The sequence below is a fragment of the Platalea leucorodia genome (assembly GCF_965183815.1).
Source record: "Platalea leucorodia genome assembly, chromosome: 3".
Lineage (NCBI taxonomy): Eukaryota > Metazoa > Chordata > Aves > Pelecaniformes > Threskiornithidae > Platalea > Platalea leucorodia.
Genome location: NC_138825.1, coordinates 105,261,385 through 105,281,630, shown reverse-complemented (window position 1 = coordinate 105,281,630; position 20,246 = coordinate 105,261,385). Strand labels below are relative to the sequence as shown.

The 20,246-nt window shown below is 39.7% G+C and overlaps 1 protein-coding gene across 1 annotated transcript in view; it reads left to right on the top strand.

The window, feature by feature from the left end:
* Positions 1–20,246, top strand: part of DLGAP2 (DLG associated protein 2) — a gene marked incomplete at its 3' end in the record, with an annotated part of 398,367 nt that overhangs the window by 278,734 nt on the left and 99,387 nt on the right. Inside the window, exon 3 of the mRNA XM_082305420.1 lies at positions 17,959–18,024. The remainder of the gene's footprint in view (positions 1–17,958; positions 18,025–20,246) is intronic.

Here is a 20,246-nt window from a genome sequence, read left to right as displayed (position 1 = left end):
CTCCTAAAGAACAGAGGGAGGGATCCAAGGGAAAATGAATTTGTTTCCCCTGCTGAGTTCTGGTGAAGCTTTGTTGGGATCAAAACATCATCATAAAACATCTTGACTCCAGTGAACAGGAGCCAGAAAATGCTGGATATTCTTCTGAGCAGCATTGGTGCTCGCAAGATTTCTTTTTCGTTTTCCCATGAAGGCTTGGCTTTAGGCAAGTGCTTGATTGGTGTGAACTATTTCTTTTTCATCTGCTCATGAACAGTCTTTTACCTCATATGCTATAGTTTTTAAATACTTTTCAAACAAATTTTGGCCTTTCTTCCATTTCAACAAATCCAGACAAAATAATATTCCATTTAATTTTGCTGGTATTAACATTTTTCTCACCAGTGGTATGTGCATAAGCAACTGTTGTAATAAACGTGCTGAATTTGGGGGTATATTGGTACATCGTGTTATAGGAGACTCAGAATGATGAAACAGATGTAAGATTAATGGGGAGAAACAATGCAATGTTGATAGCTGATGAGAAAATCTTGAACATGTTTAGATAAATAATCCCTGATGTAAAAAATGCAGCTTAAATGCCAGGGAATGTTAATTACTTACAGTTTAATGAGGAAATTAATTAAGGCACAGCTCAAGTACAAAGTAAGAATGCCTGTTGCTTTTCTCAGCAGATAATTGGTAGCTTTGAAATACTGAGAAAAGCCAAGCTTGAGACATACAAGACTATTATAGGGCCTATTATTTCATGTAGAGGTGAGTTGTGGGCACGTATTGAAGGCAAAGTTAACTTCATAAAGGAACCACCAAGAAGAATCTGGAGCCATAAGAAAAATGATACATGTTTTTTTAAAAAAAATCTAAGAAGGAAGTCAGTGAAGTCGTACATGCAGTGAAATCCCAGCAATGAAAGTAGGCCGGACATGTAATTAGGATGATGAAAGATCTTCTGAGAGGTTACCCCTCTATTTTTTTACTTCATGGCCATGGGAAATGGAGAAGATTGAGCAAAATGTATTTCTTAATGTGAATTATCAACAATAGGAGAATTATATTCTTGGCCAGAAAAGTTTGGGCTAGTTGTGGGAAAGGTAAGAAAAAGTTTTGGAGTTTTGGTAGTTGTGGGAAAGGCTTTTAGGATCAGGGAGACTGTGACAGTGTCATACATATACTCCTACAGTGGGACGTCTTAAATATTTCAGACAGAAAGGGTTTTGGTAATCTGCTATAAATGTGATGCTCCTGCTTATTACGCTGGCTAGAGATTTTTCCAGTTTGCACCTGGCAAGCAGGCAGTAGGTTTCTACCGCTATACCTGTAAAATTTATGTCTGATAATCCAATGAATCATCATGTAAGGAAGTTTTATTTTTCAGCCAGATGTTTTCCTTTCTATAGATGTATCATGTCCTCCTAATTATAGTCAAATGGATAGAAGAAAGGCAAGAAGACTAGAAACAACCAAGAGAAGCATTAGTGGCTACTTGTGAAAGAGTCCCAGAGACTCCTTCAGAGAGTTTATAACATACTACATAATATAAACAGCAAAGTAAAAAATCTACAGTACTTTTGATAAACTACAGACTGAAACATTGAAATTACTTTTATTCATACTTTCACATGTTCTGTTTAGTCTTAGATGCATCTCCAGGGGAAGTCTGATTCCTGTGAATGGAAATAAATACGTATGCCAATTAATGACGGCTTTTGGATTCAATACATATTGACAGTGCAGCCCTACATTGCCACTCCATTTACATGTTCATTTATTTACTATTAATGGTAGGACAGTGAGTTTGTTTCCAGCAGTCTTATGTGTATGTTGTCACAATATTTACTTGCCAGTTACATGAATAGGGTCATTATATATGCAGGAGAAATCGGTATCTTCCTACTTATGGCACACAAATGTTTGTTTCTTTGTTGTTTTTATTAACTTTTCTAATGCTATTGGTCATCCTTTAAGTTATTACTTTTCATTAAAAAAAAGACCAGGATGAAGAATTCAATAGCTGTAGCATTTCAGGCTACATCAGGCTGTCCTAACTTTCATTTGAGGGCCTTGCTGTCCCAGATGGTGCGCTCTCTTCATGAACTATTTTCAATACTAATAATTCTTCTACATAGTATTAGAAACACTAATACTATCATACTACTAGGAGATACTAGTAGAATAAGTCTAGTATTAATTAGTTCTTTCATTACTTTTGTATTAAGTCTAGCATTGCAGCATCAGGAAACCACGAGCTGGTCAATGCACGCATACAGAGATGCTGTAACCTTAGAAGACTAGCATTTATAATCCTGTGCTGGTTTGGGCTGGGATAGAGTTAATTTTCTTCATAGTAGCTAGTAAGGGGCTATGGTTTGGATTTGTGCTGGAAACAGTGTTGATAATACAGGGATGTTTTAGTGATTGCTGAGCAGCGCTTACAGAGAGTCAAGGCTTTTTCTGCTTCCCACCCCACCCCACCAGCGAGCAGGCTGGGGGTGCACAAGAAGTTGGGAGGGGACACAGCTGGGACAGCTGACCCCAGCTGACCAAAGGGCCATTCCATACCACATAACTTCACACTCAGCATATAAAGCTGGGGGAAGAAGAAGGAATGGGGGGACGTTCAGAGTGATGGCATTTGTCTTCCCAGGTAACCATTACATGTGATGGAGCCCTGCTTTCCTGGAGATGGCTGAACACCTGTCTGGCAATGGGGAGTAGTGAATGAATTCCTTGTTTTGCTTTTCTTGTGTGCATAGCTTTTGCTTTCCCTATTAAACTGTCTTTATCTCAACCCATGAGTTTTTTCACTTTTCTGGTTCTCTCCCCCATCCCACTGCAGGGGGAGTGAGTGAGCAGCTGTGTGGTGCTTAGTTGCTGGCTGGGGTTAAACCATGACAAATCCATAATCCCAAAATGAGCAAATAACAGGAGAGATGACAACAACACACAGACTGAGCAGCGATTTTACAGATACCATGTTAGTTCTGTGTTTGGGAGTTTTTTAATGGAGTTTTGCTCATTATTTATAACTTCTAATTGGAGTTTTGAGAAGAAGAGAAATGTTGCTAAGTGAGAAACCAAACAAAATCAACTAGGGATGTTTTAGAGGCTCCTGGGTCTGCCTGGGGCTGGTTCAATGTGTCCAGAACACCAGTATCATAACTCAGAGAATGGCAAAGCAAGCCTCATCATGCTGTCCTGGACAACATTATCCATGGACATATTTATATTGCCATCAAGTGTGATTTCCGTTATTAGTTCTGCAGATTACTTGATGTAGTTAGCTCCAGCACTGATGGCAGCAGAGCTGCTGCTATTGAGGCTTCAGTGAAGGTCTTGCCAGGACCCTGTGTATATTCTTGGTGGCTAAAGCCTGAGTTGCTATTGCTTAGCAGCTCTTGATTTCTAACCAGATTAAAGTTATACATACTGTAATCATTCTTAATAGAAAGGCATATGATATCGAGCAAGTGTGTATGTGAGAACAGAGGGCTTGAAGATGGCGGTTAATCAGCATGTGGGAGACGGAAAACTACAGAAATTATCTTAATGGCATAGGAGGCCCTGCCTTCACTACCTATATGGTGCAGTAAACTTCGGGGCAGGGGGGCAGGAAAGTGAATTTGAGTATAATATTTAGTGTCTTTCTGAGAAAGCATTCCATATGTTCGGTTCCATTTCTTTAAAAGGTGGAAAGTTTTAGTCACGAGTAATTCTCCTTTTACCCATAAACTTTAAAACTCCAAATAAAAGTCCTTGGAGGAAAGACCTCTTCTCCCCGCATTTTATGGAATGGGCTGTAAAATAATATCCTCATATTTGTGCATTTGGGTGGTGCAAATGATGGTAATGCAAAATAAGTGCGGAGGATATGCAAACGGGTACTGGTCTTATTTGGAGGATTGAACATTTGCTTTGTACTGAACTGAACAGAAAACAGTTTTTCACTATCACAGGAATCTTCAGGACTGCAAGTTCTCAGAACTGCAACAAAACTGTGTGGCGGGTTGACCCCAGCCAGCAGCCAAACACCCACACAGCTGCTTGCTCACTCCCCTCTCCCGCGGCGTGGGAAGGAAATAGAAGGAAGGTGAGAAGACTCATGGATCAAGACAATGGCAGTTTCATAGAGAAAGCAAGAGCTGCATGTGCAAGCAAAGAAAAAAAGAGGAATTCATTCACTGCTTCCCATTGGCAGGCAGATGTCTAGACACTCCCTGGAAAGCAGGGACTCGATGCCCGTAAATTTTGTTTGAGAAGGCCAATGCCATAACCACAAACATCCCTCCTTCCTCCATCTTTCCCTGAGCTTTTATTGCTGAGCAGGACATCATATAGTATGGAATATCCCTTTGGTCAGTTTGGGTCAGCCGTGGGGGCTGCGTCCCCTTCCATGGAGGGAGTGGGGAGAGAAAGCCTGGAGGCTGTGCGAGCACTGCTCAGCTGTAGCCACCACACTGGCACGTCATCGACGCTGTTTTAGCCACGAAGGCAAAGCACAGCACCACAGGGACTGGCATGAAGAAAGTTAGCTCCATCTCAGCCAGACCCAGAAGAAACTGAAACATTTCATCTTTTTTTTTTTTTCGTTTTTTCTTTTTTTAATGAAAAGCTGAAGAGGGGTGTGGCCAATGGTGGCAGTATGAGAAACCCAAACACATTCTTCTGCTTTTTGTACTTTACTTGACATTACTTGACTTTTGGCGTGCTGAATCAGCCTCCCTCTGTCTTAACAAATATTTACTCATTTAAATTAATTTAAATAGTTCCAACAGAACAAACTTGGAAAGATCAAGGCTAGATCATCGAGATACTTTAAGCGCTTGATCAGAGTGTGAGGGACTTGCTTTCTAACCCCAAACTTGACCCAGATAAAGTAACAGCTGACAGCTGCTTCTCCTAGGCTGAATCAATGTCAAAATTAGCAAGTTCTTCTAAGGCAGATTTCCTTCTCTCTTTGACTGGAAGAGGAAGCCTTCAGCGAAATTGATACATTCCTACAAAAAAATTTAGGTCTCAATGAGTTGATATTTTCTAAGATTGGTAGGGGGGGAACACAAGAACAAAAAAACCTAGCTTTATTTATCCATCAAGGATTAAGTAATGTAAAAATTCCTCAGGAAATCCAAGAAGCTGGGATGCTCAGAAGTTATGTTTTGAATACAAAACTGCAGTTGTGTGTAGAGCACAGAGCATAGCCATCAGTGCTCCGACAGGTGATCATCCGCACTGATGTCCTGTGGGAGATGATTCAACATATAAGAACTGAGGGTGCAGCAGTCAACTGTAACTCATTAAATGCTTTCAATGCTAGAAACGGATGGCTGGAAAGGCATTGATATATGCTGCTTATCAGGGTGACATCTTTGTGCTGTATTTAGTATTAGCTGCCGCTTTCACATAGTCATGTTCTTCCTGCCATGTGTAAATACACGCTGTGTTTTCAGTGCCTTTGCCATTTTCCTTTGGTCTGACTCAAAATAAAGTTTAACCAATTGAAGGTCTTGTATGAACAGACTGCATAATTAGCTCTTTGCTCAGAGTCCAGAGAAAGAATACAAAAAGTTGTACTACTTTCAAAATAAAGTCATTAGTAACCATTAAAGCAACAGTCAAATGCAGACGGCATTACAGCTGCATAAAAAAATGGAACTGGAAGTCAAACATTACTACTAATCACTGCCATTGTCCTGAAAGAGCAGAAATTAAGCACTGATTTAAACTCGTTTTAAATCTCATTACTGGGAGACCAAATTGCTAAAAATGTGGAGGCCTTACTCATGGATTTCTATAGAACAAAATCAGCTTTGCATTCTGAACCACTCACAAATGTCCCTAAGAGATATCAGAGTGACAGCCTAGGAACCATATCCAATTACATGGGTGAATAATGGGTATATGGAGGCAAGATTCCCAGTACTGTCTTGCTGATGTGACTTGACTCTGATGGGGTGAGAACCTGAGGAGCTGACAGGTTATCTTATTCCCCTTGCCCTTCGATTCTGAAACAACAAAAGAGAGGTGAAATTTTTGTAGTGATGGACACCTCTCCTGTGGGAATTGACAGCATTCACTAATTCATTTCCAGCCAATGAGTTTGTCACTACCAGCCTGGGCTTGATTTGAGCAGTGCATCAGAAATGAAAATCTCAATATTCCATTTGCAGCTCCCTGACCTTTCTGGTGGCCCTATTTATGGCTTTGAATAAACAAAGATATGGAGAAGCAAAATGAGCCCAACAGTAATCATTTGTTTTCCATTTGTAATGTGAGCTTGAAGACTCTTATACAACCCTTTCTCCCTCTTCCCCTGAAAAGGAGTCCTTTAAATGCAGCTGTGGCTGAAATACTGCATGACTATAACATCCCAGCAAACAGCAAATGTTTATGGATGTCCTAAACAGTTATTAAAGTAAGATTGTGCAAAAAACAGATTGCAATTGAAAGATACTGTGTTCAAGGTAATGATACTGCCCAAAATGTAACTGTAAATTCAGTGATGTGTTAGTTCCCTGTCTATTTTGTGTCCATGATTACCAGACCAAACTGAGGGCCCTGCCACACCATTGCGTTGCTGTAGCTTAGCAAGTGACCATGTGTCTGCTGAGCCTTGGTAACTGAACTTGTTTACACCGTTATACTATTAGCAAATACAAGCTAATTCCAGGTACTTTCCCCCACAGGCTATGGCTTAACTAATTTGACTTACCTTACAGGCAGATGGATAGTTACACCAGCAGAGCTCATATGCTTAAGCACATTAAACCATCAAAATTTGATCAGGTATCTAAGCTGTTATTATTAAACAGGTTTTTGTTGAATTTGTCAGCTGTGTGAGTTCCTCCAAAGAACAAGCTGGATGTATTCCTGACCATGCACAGTTGCCAGGGCAGGAAAAGGCCGGGCTCACATCTGGCCAAAGTACCTTTAGTGTATTGCAGATGCAGGAGTTGAAAGAGCCCATGTGCATAATATCAGTGACTTTGGCTCTGCATGGGTACAGGGAATTGCCCACGTACAGACCTCAATGAGAACTTCTTCTAGTGAACAAGGTCTGGAAACTATTTTACTTGTGTAGCTTAAGTAGGATTAACAACATCTAAATGTGGAAGAAATTTAGGTCGCCCCCCGCCCAGTGTAGCAGCTACAAACATAAATGCAGATAGGGAGGTGACCTGAACAAATAGCATCTATGCTGAGAGAGCAAATATTTGTGTTCAGTTTCCCAATTCCTTTTTAACTAATCACGACAATCTGGCCTAATGTCATTATGCTTTAAGCCGTCAGCTGAGGAATGGCGGCGAAGACCCCAGCCACCCAGCACTCTCCTTAGTCCCTGGAGAGGTGGGCTGGATAGTGATCAGTCCAGAGCTGCCCACTCCTCTTCATTAACAGTAGAAGACCAGGGTGCCCAGGCTCCAAGGTGCTTCAGTGAAAAGCCTATGCTTGGGAAATGAAATGAAAAATTCATCTCTTTTGGTGAGATCAATCCAGTGAACTTCAGGATTAGGAACTGGCTGAGCATCTGCACACCTTTTTGCAACATCCTGAATATTGATTCTGCCCACCCCGCAATACAAATTTTATCATTTTGCTTTCCAATTTCACTGGCCACACATAGAATTGATTCTCCTTCACCTTCATTTCTGTTTGTGTCATAGGGAAAGTCCAAATAACCCAGCAGCTGCACAGGTTGTAGTCAAATGTCATAACCAACAAACAGAAAGGTCCACCTCAGCCCCGGTGTAATTGGTTTTAAAACGTAACATGTCAGTGTGTCTGTGTATCCTAAGCAATCACAGAAATACGTGCTATATATTACACCGTTTCTAGAGCAACCAGAGAGGACCCGGGGAGGGTTGCACCCACAGTGCAGAGTGCTAAACAAATGCATTAGTGAGAAAGCTCTCTGTGGTGAGGTAGCTGGCAGAAGCCTTTTCTTTGTAAAGCACAACCTTCCTGAAGCTGAAACTGTTTATGGGTCAGTTCCAAACAAATTTCTTCTTTAAGTAAAAATGTGGGGAAAAAAAAAGAGATTTTCAATTGTTGAAGCACACCATTTTGACATTTTTAGAAGCTTCATTTTTCCAGCTTGAACATGTATTGCTTCTCTTTTAACTTGTGAAAAAGGTCAAAACTGTATGGAATTATGTTGAAAATGTAGCATTTCTTTCATTTTAGACTCTCACTTAAAAATTCCATTAATTTTAAGTTAATTTTAAGTTGAGAGGTTTTAATTTGTAGTTGAAAATTGCTATGGGAAGGGAAAACAGTTTCTTTGCTGTTTCTAATTACTTGCAGTCCTTCATTAAAGACCTTGTGGTATAAATAACTCAGTAGAGCATATAGTTGGGAGTACATAGGCATGCAAAAAATCTTCAGGTGAGCTTTAACCTGTGACATATTACTTGCACCTCAGTAGTATTATGGCTGAGATAGGAAGAAGAGGAGGAAGAAAAGAAAGGAAAGACTGGTGGGGGAGGGTTAAAAGGAAAAAGAAGAAAAAAATAAAGCGGATCTCTGAAGGAGATGGAAAAAAGAGGGATATGGGACAAGGGAACCGGTTAAAGATGAGAAAGATGAAAGGAAGCAGCTGAGAGAGCAAGACTTGCATTGCAAGTGCATGGGGGGGATGTGTGTGTGGGAACTAATGACCAATCACTGGAAAATACATTAAGGCTCAGGGATGGATCTGAACCGCTGAGCATAACTTCAGTAGGAATAATACAGGACAAAGAAATGAGGCATCCTGTTCCGTGAGTCTTTGCCTGCTACTGCTGCTCCAGACCCGTGATTCTTTCTACGAAGAAACCTTATTTTGGCTATTGCTATTTTTGAGAGGGGAAAATGGCTCATTTAAAAGGTACTGGCATTCCATATCTGCTTAGATTGCCAAAAGGAAGCTACGTATTATATTTTATGTAATCATATTTACTAAATAAAATAAAATCCGCTGTCAGTCATACCACACCAGCATTTAAGTGTTCACAGAAATCCTCACCAAAATTGGCTTGTGTAGGAATTAATATATTTGAGTCCCCCTCTGCTCTCCTTTCAGCCTTTCACATACAAAAAAACCCATACGCATCCCGTCTCTGGTAATATAAAGCTTCATCATCTAATGTGAAAAGGCCTTATTGAGGGTTTTCACGGCTGCAGCTCATAATAGCTAATTTCAGTTTTCAGTGGAACTGCTGACTTTGCCCTCACATCCCAGCGGGGTCAAAGGTTTTTCATGCTAAATGTCTCCTCCTACCTTGGTAAAGCAGTGACCACTATGACTCATCATATATCCCAGATCAGTGTAACAAATGCAGTTGTTCTCCAGTGTTAAAAGATCTTACTTATTGAGCATTTGAAAGACGGGGACAGCACTCAGACCTTTTGCCCTACCATAAAACAAAGCTGTAAAAACAGAATGCCATGACCCGCTAGTAATTGTTGTAGATGTGGTTATGGTTTTTACCAAACAGTAAAGAAAATATAGTGTGAGCATATCTAGTTTTAACCTGCAAATGGAAAGGTTACAAAACCTGTGTTCTGTCAAGTATGGTTTAGCATTAGAGATCTCATTCATTTTTAACGACAGTCTTCAATACTTTTCCTCAAAGTGCATTTGAAATATATTGAAAAGGCTAATTGTATCTACAGTTTATTTTTTCTAAATGTCTGTTCCATTTTCGATGCATATGCAGCAAATAGAAAGAAGATCATTAAATATCTACACCATCCAGTAAGACAAAGATCCTGTGTTTTCTCTTCACAAACCAGGGATGTTTTTTGTGTATTTCCCAGAGAGGAGTAAGCGAAGTCTTCTGACTTGTGTACTCCTCTCTCACTACTGAACTTTGTCCTGGCATTCTTCCTCGCTTTGGCCTCTTTTAACTATGTTTTCATACAATTTCTTCAGGTATTTTAATAGACTCAGTAAGCATTTTACTTCTGTGACACCACAGTTAAGCCTTTGCAGCTGTGCAAAATCACTCTAACTGCGTTCCTGACCTGCATTTTCTATTTACTCTCTGCCAAGGCCCAAGATAGACTTCTTGGACCTCCTCAGGCGTCCACTGTGGAAGCAGCTGCAAGTCCTTTCAAGAGCTGTCACAGCAGGTGGAAGATGAATGCATACAAAAGGCAGTTGTTGCATTTTACCTGGCGGGAGGAAAAAGGATGGATTCTGAAGAGCTGTAGGAGGGAAGAGCTAAAGGTTTTTCTGGGGTATCCAGAAGTCTTGGGTTCACAGAATAAGGGTCATTATTCACAATAATTAGCTAATATATTCTTTAATATTCCCACTTTTTAATATAGAAGATTTGGGATTCCTCTCACAGATCCTGAAAAGCAATAAAAGGTAAATGGCTCATTCAGGAGCTTGACACAGTCATTCAGCAGTGAAAAATTGAGGAATGAAGGGTTTTTAGGAATTTCCTAGGCTGTTTGAAGTGCACGATCACACGGAGCCGTGTCTGAACACAATGTATTATCACTGGCTCACTCTTTTTGCTTGCAGTCATTTGTTAATTTTGATAAGGAGAGATAGAGTTATTAAACTGAATTAGTCATTTAAATTCTAGAATGACTGAAAAGTGAATCTGCTTTAACACTCCACAGCATTATCCAACACCTTTTTGGATTTATTGCTTGGAGTAGGGAAAAGGAACTTGCAGATCTCTGGGGTAAAAGGGATAAGGCAGCTCAGAAAGGCTTCCAAGGAGCGAAATGACCCTGGCTGGCTCAGAAAAGGCTGCTGTGGGGAACCAAAGCCTTTCATGGGTGATCACCACAATATCGCTAAGGCAACCCGTGTTTTGTGGATGATTTTCCACTGCCAAAAGCTGGGAGGCAGGAGTTGGTGCTGCCAAGACCGAGATGACCCCTGACAGCTTCTGTGATCCCCTGCAATATATTTCATTTTATGCTTTTTCCAAGATAGGACCTGAGGGACGCAGCCAGCTTCCTCTCCTTGATTTAATAGGCTGTGTGCCTGCCTACTCTCTCTGATAGCCGAAGCCTGGTTTCACAGTCCTGCTATCTGGAGCTGTGCTATATAAAAGTGGACAGGCTGGAGGAAAGCAAGAGACCAGGAATTCCACATCTTCTGAAGGGGGGAGAGTGATTGTTTGATTTTAGCAGTCTTGGTATTAACCTGAGCTAAGTAAAATGCTGGGCTTCTTCAATATTTATTAGAGTAATATATAGGAGAAATGTGTTTGTGTTTGGAAAGCCAAACAAGTTGTCTCTCTTGGGCACAACTTAGTATGAATAATGAATTCTCTGAGTTATGAAATGGGCAGATAAAAATATTAAAAAAAAAGAGAAAAAAAAAAAAACAGAGAACTGCATCGTGCCACTGGAAAAACCCATACTGTAAAGCCATTTGAATTTCTGGCTGCTGTGTCTGAAAATGGCATAGCAGAGTAACAAAAATGTACAGAGAAGAGTGAGAAGTATGATGAAAGATTTAGAATGGCTTTGCCATAATAAAATACTGAAGAGACTGATTCCTTGGTTTGGAAAAGAGAGGACTGAGGCAGGGATATGGTAGATGTCTACACAATTATAAATGATATAGACATAGTGAATAGGGATCGATGATTCATTATTTTTCACAACCAAAGAACTAGGGGCACCTAATTAAATTATCAGGCATCCTGATAAACAAACAAAAAGGAAATTCTTTTTCAAATAAAGCATAATTAAATTGTGAGGTGCATTGGCACAGGATGCGGTAGAGGCTATCAGTATAAATGGGCTCAGAGAAGATTAGATGAATCCATAGAGGATAGATCCATTGGTGGCTATTAAAAACTATGTTCTAGATTAAAATTCCATCTCAGGAAGTCCCTTAAGTGCTGATTGTGGGAAGCTGGAAAGGTATTCTAGGCAATCTACATATTTGCCCTGTTTCCAGCAGCATCCACTTTGGGTCAGTGCTGAAGTCAGCATATTGGGATCAACAGATCTTTGCCGAATCCATCAGGAACACTTTTATGTGTGTGTGAGAGAAGAAATAAGAACAAAAAAAGCGAGGGCATAATGAGAAAAACAAAAGCAACTTGATTAAACAATGACTTACTGTTAATACTTTTCACACAGGCCTCTTGCAAAGGAAGCCTCAATAACCTTAAATCTCCTACTATCATCTTTAATTTTTACTTCAATCAGAATTTACCCAGCCCTGCTGTGCTTCTATGTATTTGTTGCTTACCAGCATGCTATCAAAACAATGCACAAGAATATTGTATTTGTCAATACTGCCACCTGGGCTACATCTGTAGTAGTAAATTAAAAAGTGCCAGGACAAAGGCCCAACAAATAGGAATCTGATTATTTATAATGTTGGTTAGAGAGGTCCCTGTCTTAGTTTTAAGCTTGGCCAACTAATTTTCACTGTCCCCAATAATTCCCAGGCCTGACAGGGAGTTAGCACAGGCAAGGGACCGTTGCCAATAACAGTTTGGATGGAGCCAGCCTGTTCTGGAAGACATGGCTAGACCATGTCACTTGGCCTCAGGACCAGGGAATGGGCCTCCCCCATGCCTAATTTACTATATAGATGTTGTAATATTGATTGGATGTAACCTCTTGGAGATCGGGTGAGAAAAGGAATAGGTTTGCTACAAGTGATTTTGGCCACTTGGGGAAAGTCCAAACCAAGTCAACCAGCTGTCTACTGGGGGGGTGAGGGGTCCATAATGGTACCCAGGGGTGCATGCATTTGGTCATTTCCCTCAGGTCAGGATCAGCCTAATGACAGTTCTCAGTGATACATACCCTGTAGCGGACTGGAGATATCTTTGGCTAGGGTCAAAGGCCACCTGCAAGAAATGCTTTAATTGGATAGCAGGCTAGTGGACTTTGAGGTACAGGAGATATCTCTTCTAGATCTCTAAGTATCTCTAGTCTAGAAGAGGCGATTTCGTTTTCTCAGATGATGGAGCGATATGGTGAGAGTCCTGTATTCATACCCTGGACACATTTTATGCTTTGTAATTATGTGATCAAATGAAGTTGCACCTGCTGTTTAATCCAGAGATTTTAGGGCCTGTGTTTTCTTTCATCTGTTGTCAGAGTTAATATGCCAGGTGCTATGTAAGACAGAACTAAAAGAACGGCTACCATAGGGAGCTTACAGGCTGAAAGAAAAGCACACATAGAAAAAAATCGGTGGGAGGTCCAGAACAGGCCAATAATAAATAAATTAAAATCCAATGAACTGAGAAGTTCAATATCAGTTGTAGTTCAGTCTTACTCTCATATTGTGATGGAGAAGGCAGTTAATTGATTATAAGTCTTGCTGATGTGAGCCTTTTACAGCATGTGAGCAACAAGTCCACTGAGACTGGGGCCTATTTTGTGGATGGATAGGTTATGGAAGAAGTACAATTAGGAGATGGAAACAGCATGCCTGGTTATTAAGGGCAGAATGAATGCATAAAAAATGAGGGCCAACATAGAGGCATATCTTGGTGCAAGACTTTGCAGGTGAAGAAACAAAATTTATGCTGATAGGTCAGGCTCAGAGAGTAGATCGAGAGGCTCAAACTGGGATGATAAAATTTGAAGGATGGGTAATGTGATTATCGAACTGAGGAAAAGCAGCGATATCAGATGATTTCTGTGCAGTGACTGTCAAAATGCTCACTTAGACAATGGGCAGACGGGAACAGGATAGAAGAGAGCGTGTGTCCATTAGCTCCTACAGAAACATCACTTCCCTGACCCAGAACAGAAAGTAACAGCCTACTGACCCACAGTCCAGAGTGCAGCTCAGGCACAATTCAAAATTGACCCCCAAGAGATTAGCTGCGTTTCCTTTACCCAAGTTTTATATGGATGTAATTTTGTGGCCTTAAGCAGTTTTATTTTGAATTTACGTTGGAGTGTAACCTATTCTCTAGACACAGAAAACTGAGTAGAAGAAGCTAAGGCTCCCTCTGTACTTGTAACTCATCAGGAATGCACCACACGCCTGAGCAATGGGAGCAATCATCCCTACCACAGTGCACGCCCTTGTCCAGATTTGGCCCATGCCAAGCAGTGCTTCCCTAGGTAATGTCTCCTTAGCAGGGTAAGGAACAGCACAAGCCGGGGCGCACTCCTGACAAACATCCAGCCTGTTCTGAGGACAAAAGCTGTGCCATGCCAGCTCGATCTCGGGTGCTGGCCCATGTCATTTCCCACTGTACATGTAGTAGCCTCAGGGTTGAATGAGCCATCTTGATCTGTCAAGCTGGTTCCAGCTCAGCAATGTCTCCTGACATTTCCAAGCTTAAGCCTGGAGAACTTCAGCTGTGAAATGTTCCTATCACAGTCCTGAGTGTTGTCTGTGCAGTGTTGCACTGGAATGCATGACAGATCCATCACATTTTTAAAAAAAGAAAATGAGATACTAGATGTAAATGACAGTCTGTGCTCTCCTACTTATGTAGATCACAGCATCATTTTACTATACATTCAGCTTTCACAGAAGCAGACATCTCTGCACTTTTAAAACCCATCATTTTTTGTCACGATTTTGAGCCCCGTTGAGAGCGAAGACTTCTCCCACTATTTTTTAGTTTCAGTTTCAGAGGCACGTTTTTGCTTTCTGTTTAGACCAGTCTGTGATGCAGTAGTTTGTATATTGAGAAGGGATTTTAACTAGTAATTGTGTCCCTTGTCTGTGGACTGTGTGTTCTGTACATTGTTTAAAACCTTAAATTGTAAGTCATCCTATTTTTGTAATCTCATCTTTGCTTGCAATTCATTCCCCATCAAAACATTCCATGCTAAGACTACCATTTTCCTCGGTGTCCACTGGTGGGGAACTATGCTACCAGTACACCCACCTTGAGCAAAGGGCAAGCTGAAATGCTATGGACCTATGAGATAGAGGAGGTGAATGACATACATAAAATGAATGCACACATTTTATGACACTTGAATTTCAGCATGCATGAGAATTCTGTGATAATCTGCCTGACTTCGTTACCATGAGATATGAAGGTTGCTGCTGTCCTCATGAATGAAGGATATGCTTTTCATTTCTATGGTCAATAATAAAAACAGTCATTTCTAGGAGAAATGTAAACTGAATAAACAAAGACCATGTATGTCTGTTGCTGAAGGAATAATATGACTTTGAAATACAGTCCAACCTCACACAAAGGTTGTCTTTGTAATACTGCAAGAGTCACTGAGACTTTAGATTAATTTATGCTTCATAAGTGCAGAATACAAAAATTGAATCTCTTCAAGGGCTGAAGGAACTGACAGTAGCCTTTTGAAAAGACAGTCTAAACAATGTCTTAGAGATGTGAATAGGTATAGTCACAAAATATAAAGAAATAAGAATTCTTCATGCTTAGGAAGTAAACTCATCACTAAGAGCTACTCATATTCCTCATGCAGATTAATAAACCTAAGGGAATCACAAAGGAATTCTAAGTTCCTTTGAAACATTTGCAATTGACCCTATTCAAAACAGAATACAGCTTTTTTGCAGGATGGAAAGTCTAACTTTTCTGTGCTCTCTGTAGGCTCTTCTAGACAACAGGCTCACTGACACTAACAAATGTATTCATATAGGATAGCTACAAGAAAGAAATGAATTCTAATCCTAATTCTCCTAGATAATTGAGGCAGAAAGAGATTAACTGAATTGTCCAAATTTGCACAGGAATTCTTAACGGCAAAGTCAGAATCTGACTTATGGATCCCATTGCATGACCTTTCCCTTTCATTTTGAAAAGGAAATTTATTTTCTTCTTTTATTCTCAGACACTCCAAACCCATAAACGTTTAGTCTAGTTTAGCCTACCCCTAAAGTTTTAGTCTAGTTTTGGGCAGAGTTTGTGAGAATAATGCTGACTTCTTGCAAGAGAGAAATAATGTTCTGCATTTTATTTTCTTTGGATCATTCTGTAAGTGTTTCTGAACATATGTACATGATATAACTTTGGAATAAATTAATAGCTTCTTTTTCAAAAATACAAAACTACCGTTTCAATGTAAAACTTCTTTATTGTAAAGTTAACAGTAACATCTCCTAGTTACTTACATGAATGTAAAGGATCCTTCAGAATATTTTTGTTATAACTTTCATTTGATTCGTTACTCCTGTGCAGCCAAATTAGAGGACAGGCATATGAGTTATACAATATAGGCAGATCATGTGAGCAAAGTCTCCATGGAAACTGCTTAATTTGTGCTTTTATTTAATTAGAGTTGTCCATTACCTCTCCAAATGAAATTTAATTTAAATTCATATGCCAGTCATTTTTTAAATTGTGTATGACTTTTTATCCGTCACTTAACGAGATCTCTAGTAGGCTGTATTTTAGCAGACTGAGTTTATTTAACTATTGAGTTTATAAACAAGATGTTTATTTGACAGCTCAGCTTATCCAACATTCTTAACATCCTCGGGACTTATTTTCCATGCAGTATCTGTGCTATAGTACCTATTGTTATCAATTTTATATTCTCAACCTCGCGAATTGTCAAAACCAGGAACAATTGGTTGAGGGTACCCACATGAGGATAGTCACTCATTTTGCTTGCTGTGAAATAATTGGGAAAAAAATCATAGTACAAATAAAAAGTGCAACCAGGACCAAGACATATACAAAATGCATGTATTTGTTAAATGGAGCATTGAAACAGGCAAAACATTGCGTCTGTTGTAAGCTGAACCACAAAAAACATCTTGTCTGATACAGAGATTGAGGTACTCTTAAGAAAAGTCTGAGTTGATTCAAACTTATGGGAATGTCTCCCTGAGGATATGAGGAACATGAACTGATGTGAGTTATTTAGAAGTCATCAGTCCTCAGTCGTGCGCTACAGAAACATGGTCTGCAATACCTGATTTTGTCTTTCTCTGAAGAATTGCTGGTTGAACGTATAGTGAGAGGCTATGGAGTACTCCATTCTTTTGCTGGTCTTTTGAAGTGTCTGTGCTTGTAACGCACATAGATGATAAGAAAGAGCACAGTGGAAGGCTGTATATACTCAAACAACTTCCACTCAGCTGAGACACCGGCAAATATGGATAATAGGGCAAAAACATTTTAAAAAAATTAAAAGATAGTATTGTGTATTTACATGAAACATTACTGTGATATTTTGTATCCCAATCTATGTATTCTCAAGCCAATCTTGTACCTTAAGGAAGTGTTACTGACCCAATTTTCCATATGCAGCTCCGTGTTAGAAATATCTCAGCTAGATGCCAGGTCCAAATTAATTTGTATGCCAGCACGACAAGGGCGCAGTGCAGAGGCAACAAGCTGCAATTCTGAAAGCAATATAGGCAGGGTAGCTCAGAGCTGCACTCAGGCCATTCAGCAGGTTCCTGCGTACCTCACTGCATTCGTACAGCATAGACACATCATCTGAGCTTAAGTACTTTTCCAGAATTACAGAAGTTTTCTCTGGCACAAAAATAAATGTTATTGATAGGAGAAAGTCACCATCACAGCATTATCAGAGTTCAGAATTGCTGAATTGAAATGGTTGTGAATAAAAGGTAAAGAAAGTGGCCTGAGAATCATAAGTGGCATTATTACCATCAGAGTTGGGAAGCGCTAAAGGTACAACTGGAGGACTGACAATAATGATTCTTTGTGGAATAAATACGTTAAGGCTAAAAGGCAGTAGAATTCAATGTGACTAAGCAAAGCTGAAAAGAACAATGTAAAAGATGTTAAAAAAAAGGCATTTATGAATATTATGACACTAGTGATGTGAAAACGTATGGCAAAAATTAAAAAAAAAAAAATAGAAGAACACTAGAACAACTGGCAAAGAAGAATAGATACTGTAGGTAATAATAGCACCTCAACAGCTTCACAGTATCAGACATACTGAATGGTAATAGGTATCACTGATTGGATTTAAAAACTAGTAGAAAGTTTATGTCTGGATATACAAAAATATCAGAGTTATTTAATAGCTACTTTGTTTCTGTCTTTTCAGAAGAAGAGGGTGGCGATCTGCTCAAGTCGGGCTTCAGTTTTCCAGGGACGCCAGAGGAGGAGCTAGGTACAGACATCATCTCTTAGCTAACTTGTACTGCTTGTACATCCAGAGGCTGGGTGCAGCCGTGGGGGTGAGGAGGCAGGAGGCTGCTCTGTGGTACAGCCTTTCTGCAGCCACAAAACCCACAGCAGGCACGGCACCAGGCGGTGTTAATGAGAGTGGCCAGAAACCTCTCAGTCCAATCCTTCTGGGAATTTCTCACCTGCTATATAAGGTTAGAGAATCGAAAGCAGAAAAACATCAGATTTGGGTAACATCCAGGAAACTAAGAAGTCAAAAGAAGGTGTTCAAGGAAATGATCAGCTTTCCTTCTTTTGTCTTTTTCTTTTTGTCTTACCCCTTAGAAAACATAGTAATTGCGGAAAGAGTTTTCAATGTTACCTTTTAAATTTAAAAAAATAACAGAAACAAGAAGAAATCAGAAGCTCATAGAGCCCATGAGTGAAATCTCGATACCTCTGTCTCACAAAGCTAGTAGTAAAATGTCCCACTGGCTTCAGTGTAGCCAGATTTATACCTTTTAGATTGTGCACAATTGAGTTTCTGTTCCCGGAATTTCATATTCAGATTGTCACTGTTTTATGTGAAATCCATCAAAAATTTGATTTACATGCAATTACTTTATGTGGTTATTTTTGGAATAGAAATATGGAAAGTGGTTTCTCTGTGTTTGCTAGCTAAAGCTCCCGTTATTCAAAGTGAGCATACTTACGTTTCAGAAGTTAGTGTAACAGTAATTTTTCTCCTTTTATGCATATGCTCATGTTAATACATTACAACAGTTTATTTTGTGTTATTAGGATATTTTTGTGTTTGACAAGAATATTGTAAACTCTCACCCTGACCTTACTGTTGCACATTGATAGGAAGATAAATCATGGTTGCTATATTAAGGAAAAAAAATACACAGTTTGAACAAGGAGCATTAATTCATGCAGGGGATGTGATTATGTTTAAATAATCTCTTAGAACGGGATTTTCTAAAACAAGTAGTGTTGCCACTCAGTTACACTCAAGTCAAGGAGTTCCATAAACGTTCAGTGTAAAAATTGGACTTGTTTGTCCACTTAATATTAAAAACAAGTGAAAAAAAGCTACGGGGTAAGTTCCAAAGATCGGACAGAAGGATGTGTTAAGGAAGTGACTGAAGAACCTTCATGCAGTTTCTGCCTTAATTAAAATAGTGTAAGAGGGAAGATATGGTTAAACATGAAGCTCCCTAGGAATCTCACAAGTGAATCCTAGGGAGGAGTCATGGAATGAGCACGACTCTCAGCCTTCTTGGGCGTTTGGGTTTTTTTGTCCTACTGCCCCATTTCACAGCACACAGGAAGGAGTTCAGACGCCCCAGGGTAGAGTTCATCTCATCTAATAGTTGGAAAGTAATTCAGATGTAGATGTCTAAGCTGTAGGTATCTGGACTTCCTTTAGAGTCAATGAAGAGTGATAGACTTTTCTAGGCCATAGCAGATTTGGCCTACTTTAGAAGCTTAACGTAGGGTGAGATGAATCATGCCCTAGAAGCATGCCAAAATTGTTCTCCTTCCCATTTGGTTGCGAAAGAACTGCAGGATTTCTGAAGCCAGAGTAAATGATGTATAAGTCAATAGTATTAAATATCAGGTGTCTACAGGAGTAAGGACCCTCATATGAAATAGCTAATCAAAGTTTAACACAAAGATGTGTGCTAAACTGATCAGTCATCCTGCACCCTGATTAGGAAGAAGATGGGGGATTAGTCAACAGAAATGAGGAACAGGAAAGTAAAAAACAAGAATAAAATTGCAACCAGACTACAGAGAAACCAAGCTGCTTTCAAAAACTTCAGCTATTTATGGCCAGAGGACTGAAAAAAAATGTGCTAAAAGCAAGGAAAGATCTGTCCTTGCTCCTAAATTTTGGGTCGCTATTGGAGTCCTCTGAAAGTAAGTACCAAAGATCACTAAGTAATGAATGGAGAGAGGTGGATGGCTTTATATTTTCAGAAGGAAATCCTGTCCTCCTGACTTAGCTGCCAAACTGTAGATGGCCAAAATAGGTGTTCTGGATACCATCAGTAATGTAAAAACATATGATGTCCCATTTTCCCTTAGAGAGAATCACTGTTAAACAAGAAGGAGCATACTATGGAAGACGGAAATTGGGAAGACTTTTATAAAAATTTTGAGATAGTCAGTTAACTTCAGTGTAGACAAGCTCTGTAGTTACAGCTGTGCTAGTGATTA